The sequence below is a fragment of the Dasypus novemcinctus genome, chromosome 5, assembly GCF_030445035.2.
Source record: "Dasypus novemcinctus isolate mDasNov1 chromosome 5, mDasNov1.1.hap2, whole genome shotgun sequence".
Lineage (NCBI taxonomy): Eukaryota > Metazoa > Chordata > Mammalia > Cingulata > Dasypodidae > Dasypus > Dasypus novemcinctus.
In genome coordinates, this window is record NC_080677.1 from 1,134,807 (window position 1) to 1,140,851 (window position 6,045).

Here is a 6,045-nt window from a genome sequence, read left to right on the forward strand (position 1 = left end):
TGGGGACAGTCCTTGGAGAGAAATGTCGCTTAACCAGTTATTCCCTGCTCTAACTGGAAGGCTCACAGGCTAGTATTTCGCACGGATTTACTGCTGCACCGCCTGCAGCGGGAGAGAAGCGGTTCAGGCAGGCACCATATCCCTGGCGCTGGCTAATGGAGAAGACAAAAAGTACAGAAAGTCACGTACTGAGAGAATGTTTTTCAGAGAAAAAGCTCGCCATGATGTGTTTATCTTTTTTTGCCATGCACCGCTCTCTCTTTCCCTCCTCCCCTCTGCAGGGCCGTTGGGAGAGGGGGAGGGTTCGACTACAACCCAGGTCTTCCTCGCATGATTTTGTTTTGTTCTGCTATTTTGTGTGCATGATGCAACAATTATGCAATGTTCCCTGGGATTATATGAATAAGGAAGATTGTTCAGAAGCAAAAAGTACACTTACAGTAAGTCTTATAATTTGGAAGAAATTTAGTTACCTGCCCCGGAGAAGGCGTGAGAGGACGTTCTATTTCTTAAGAACCTTAGCAGCAGTCTTAAAGACTCTGTCCTTTTGGAGGCTCAACACGAGGCAGTAAATTTAAATCTTTTGAACAAAATTAAACTCATTTGCCATCTTAACAGGGCACCAGCTATTTTATTCCCATTATTATTTCCAGATAACTATGCCACGAATCTTTGGAAATATGAGTCAGTCTTAACAACGCTGTCAGGAAATCAATGCAGTATATATATTTTCATTTACAGGTAAACAATTTGTAGTTGGCTAGTGCCTTCCCTGGTCAGAAAAAATTAACCTCCACATAGCTGTTGTCTTTTTAAATCACATATCCTTCCACTGCTGAGTGCAGCGGTAACTTGAAAGACTAGAAAACTAAAACATTATGGTTTACATAACAACGTTATTTATTTTCCAAAGATATATTTATTTTTCACTGTGGGGAAGGCAGAACTTCATGTTAAGACCAACCAGACTCTATCCTCCAGGATTCAGCAAAGGCTTTGCAGTGTGTCATTCCAAGAAGAGAAATCTCTACACCCAGCACAGCCTTATGGAGAATGTGTTCAGAACACAGAAGCATAGTGCAAGTTAATACACCTACCCCTGCCTAAAACTTTATTTGCAAAAATAACAACAAAACTTTGCAGGTATTATATCCTCACAGCTTAGTAATCTTCAGTCTTAAATTTTATAACTGATAGAATATTCTCAATATTTACCACAAGGTTTTAATTTTATTCCAACATTTAGCATAAGCCTAAGTTTAACATGTTATGAAAATGATCTGACTTCAAGGTTATTTGCTGTTAGAACAGTTTTCAATGTAAAGAAAAGAGAACATCCATTTCAGGCAAGAGAAGTTCTGAATTAATTTAGGAAAGCTAATTTTAGCTGCTTTTAAGGGGAACTGGAGCAACGTAACTGCAAATACATAATGAAAGTAAATTTTTATTTTATTTTATTTTTGTCTTTATTTTTTTTAATGTTACATCCAAAAAATATGAGGTCCCCACACACCCCCCACCCCCAATAAAAGTAAATTTAAGTGTCTGAAAAGCTTTGACAAGATGGATAAACTATCAAACTACTTTAAATAGAAAACTATAGGCAGTTAAGCTACAGAAAGAAAGAAAGAAGGAAAGAAGGAAAGAAGGAAAGAAGAAAGAATTTGTCCTTTTTCTTGTGAAAATGCCTGGTAGATACTTTGTTTTCAATTTTGCCAGAGGGGGCCAACAATTTCATCTTAAGTATCTGCTATATCATCCCCAGGCCAGTAAATAGTGCTGATAAACACATTTGCATTATTACCTTTATAGCTTTTGTCTTAATGAAGACAAAATGTCTCTATATTAAAAGTTTAAAATGCTAAGAAAATTTCCTTAAAAGGTAATTATATCCAGTATATCAAATGACAGAATTCTAGTTATTAATTATGTCCCATTATTTTATAAGTTCCTGTAAAATAATATATACTCCTGCTAGAAAATGGACAATAAATGACCAGGAAAGACATCTTGTCTGTATCTGGATATGGGAGAAATGTGTTCTGTCCTTTATTTCCTTCCTTCAAAAGATTGCTGATGCCTTATCCTCTAGAAATGACTACAAATCTTGTCTTCAAAAAGAAAAACCTCTTCAAGAACTAGTGTTCCAAAAATAAAACCTTACTATCTCACCTTCTGATTGTTTTCTAGCCCTTTGAATTAGCTTTTGGTCATTATTTTGCTTTTTGAAAAACGTGAACATCTGTATCACTACAGTTTCCACCCCCCAACTCCTTTAAAACTCATAAATTTGAAAACACCCCAAACCTTCTCAGGCATAATTCAGTAAATTTGAGTAGATTCCATTGCCTTCTTTTGGTATCTTATTTAGACTGCATTATATTCTTCTAAAAAAATATTCAAACTTATTTGACTTTCTCTTTCAAATACACTGTTTCCTTTTTGGTGCCCACTGGGTTTCACATAAGCTTTCAGAGCCATTGATTCACTCAAGAGCTTAACTGGAAAAGGGGTGTTTAGGATCACCCTTTCCTCCCAAGAGGGCTGTGGAGAATTTTTGCAGCTTGAAGTTGATGGGAATTGCTATATTTCACTACCCAAAATACAATAGGACTTTTCACATTACATTTTCATAATCTGTCCTAAAGTAAGGCCAAGGTGCCAAATATAAACTTAAAAGAACATTCTGAATATTTGGAAGCCACAAAATTAGGTATTTCTCTTTAAAAATAAAAACATGTAAAGAACTGGAAGATAACTTCCATAGAGCCAAAGGGCTAAACTTCATTTCTTTATTTCCTTACTGGCCTCACAGTTAGGTGAGCTGGGACACTCTCCCATCCCTGCGTCTGAGGATGCCTTGTGTTGTGTCCTCCAATACCTTCTTTGGGGATGCTCAGAACTGTGTGTAGGAGAAAAAATTCAGGGAATTGAGGAAAATTCTCATCCACATTCAACCTTATTCTTTTGTTAACTTTTCTCATCTGGGGAAATAAAAGGTAGGGTTCAGACAGTCTTTAAATATGGCAGCAATAAAAAAAGTCCGCAGAGACACTCGACTTTAACAGGAGAAGGCCCCTAACCTATGTCAGTCAGAGGTGAACTTCTAAAATTTGGTTTCTACTGAATTATACAAGCCAGGGTCATGGCCACGCTGGGTTTACTGGTGTCTTCTACATGTCACAATTTCGAAGATGGGATAGAGTCAAGGGTTCATGGCAACTGCGGAAGAAGCAACATAAACAAAATCTCTTTCCAGACACGTATAGAATGTTTTCAGAAAATGACTGAATTTCAGAACTGAAACAGGACCCAGTAAACAATTAATTAAAACTACCCAGTCAACTCATGAGGGACCAGCGGCTGCTAATTAGAACCAGTTATTTATGCCCTCCAAACTAATCAATGTATTATTTCTTCAAGATCTTAAAATCCAAAATGCCTAAAATGAAGGGTAGAAGATTACATATTTTAAGGCAAGCAAACAAATGTTGTCATCCATGCCCTGGGGTCAACAAATTTTACTGAAAAGGTGGCCACTGAAAACAAAATTTATTACATCGACACTCTCCAAGACACTGGTAAGCAAGTCCCCTGAAATTCCAGACCTTGAAATACTGCTTCAACGCCTTTAGGACAACCTCTTGTCTTATATCTAGGGTTTTATAAAGTAAAAACCTCATGGAGAGAGAATAACTGGTGGTCGTTGGAAGCAGCCATTTTAAAGAGCCAGGTGGACTCTAACGGCCGGTTGCATGGCTACTGTTCATTTTCGTCTTCCCGACGGCAATTCTCGCTTCATCTTTTCCTCTTGTACATGACTGAAATGTAAATTACTTAGATCTGGCTTTTATTCTCTGGCGCTCTGTAACTTTGTAGTTGAAGTTCAGGCAGTTAGAACTCAAATTATTCATGAGGTCATGTTATGTCATTTTAAAATGTAACATGTGGCCCAGATGCAACCTCTAGAAACTGGAAAGGGAAGCCTAGTTAATATCACAGACAAGATGCACAAACATGCTTACCTTCAATTTTTTTTCTCTTATGAGAATTTAAATGGGCCTAATTTAAATGGGTCTGCATATGGCTCAGGAACCCGACTTAATTTCTTCATTAGCAAAAAGTTAACGTGAGTATTGTTTTCCCCTCACCTAGAAGCTTCATAGTGGGAAAGGCTGAGGTTGTTGTAGTTGAATCTACTATCTTAGGATGTTTCTTCTTGCTTCAAAATTATTCTGAAGCTGAAGCTCAGGATTTTCTCTATTATTTATTAATTTCAATATATGCCTTTCTAGCTTAAAAAAATCCTGTGGATTTGACTAGACATGAATAGCTACCTTCTACATCTATTTTTGTGCAACAGATAATTATTTGGGGAAAGAAAATGAAAATACTAGAAAAGTAGCAATTTTTAGTAGAGTATAATTTCCAAGCTTGCCCATAGTTCCATGTCTGTATTTAAAATTTGAAAGAAATAATAACTTATAACAGTGCTGTTGAAATCTTTCAAGAACCACAAAGCAATTTATAAACATTTAAATCACCTTATATTTTTAAGTATGCATGTTTCCTAATTAAAATAGTTTCTGAGTCTTACAGACCTGGGTTCAAGTTTTCTCTCAGTATTTACTATCTCTGAGTCCTCAAGCAAATGACTTAATCACCCTACACCTCACTCAGTTCCCTGGAAATAACAGTGGCTGTCCCATACTGTTTTTGCAAGAATAAAGTGAAATAATGCATGCAAATCCCTTATCAGAGTGTCAGATATACCTAAGTACCAAATAAAAGCCAAATATTATTTTTATTGACATTTACCTCTAATCCATGCTGTCTTTGACTCCTGAACCTGAGGCTTTATAAAATTCAGACCAAATGGAAAGGAAAGTCTCACTCAACATGCTAGTGATCTTTTGGAAAGACTATCTAGGATCATTTGGAGCATCTCCAGAGACAAACTGTGGTGAATGACAAGCTGTTGGTATTGGAGGAATAAAGAGTGGGTATTTGAGAGGAGAAACGGAATGAAGTCAAAACAAGAAGACTGAATAAATAATGAAGTAGAACCTTGAGACTACTATTTATAAATGTATGTGAAAAGGATACCAAGGCAATGGACAAGAGTTCTGTAATTGATTAACCTTGTCCCAACATGAAGTTATATTTGGGAAGGGGCTTTGGTATGACTTCCGGATATAGGGAACCCCTTTATCCTCAAGTAAACGAAGTTAAGTGTGTTAAGCAATGACTATTAAATGATTCTGTAGAGTAATGAAAGTAATTGAAGTTACTCTGGTTGTATTAGGGAGGGATTCTAGTCATCATGAAAACTTGATTCTTCTTGAATGTATAGAATCCCAAGCCATTAAAGAGAGTATCGCAGAAGTTCTAGCCTGGTTGAAAGTGTGGTGGCCACAGTGGGTGGTCATGGCTCAGGTCAGTTATTTCACTGTAACGCTTTGGTTTTCCAGGGTACCCATCTTTGGATGTCAAATGAGATGGTCACCCTAGTTTACAGAGAGATATGAAACTGTCAGGCTCATAAGTGGGTCACTTGCGAGGTATAAGCCCAAGCACCATCTAAAATTCCTTTAAATGGCCAGGGTTTGGCTGGGAAGTTAACTGAGGCTGGATGAGAGGAAATGTTGGTCCTAAGTCAGTGTTCTAAATCCAGAGAGTGGGAGTCGGTTCACACTCTTTTGGGAGAGACCTACAGGCACTGTGAGAGTAGCCTCCGATGGCAAGGCTGAATCATCAATTAGTCTTGGTAGTTGCTAAGAAGGAGCAAAAAGGTCTTAACTTAAAGAAACAGATATAGCGAACTGTAGTTTAGAAAAATGCTTTGCAATTTAATATGGAGGAAACAAAAAGATTAAAGAAATTCCTGGACTTCATCCTGTATCTGAAGGGCTTGGTGCTAATTACCGAGGCGAGGTCATTACTCCAGGTCAAGAGGAGACTCGAGGAACGGGTGTGTGTGTGTGAGCGCGCACATGGTAAGCCACAGCAGTGATGTGCAGGGGTGGGATACAGCAAGAAAGAGGA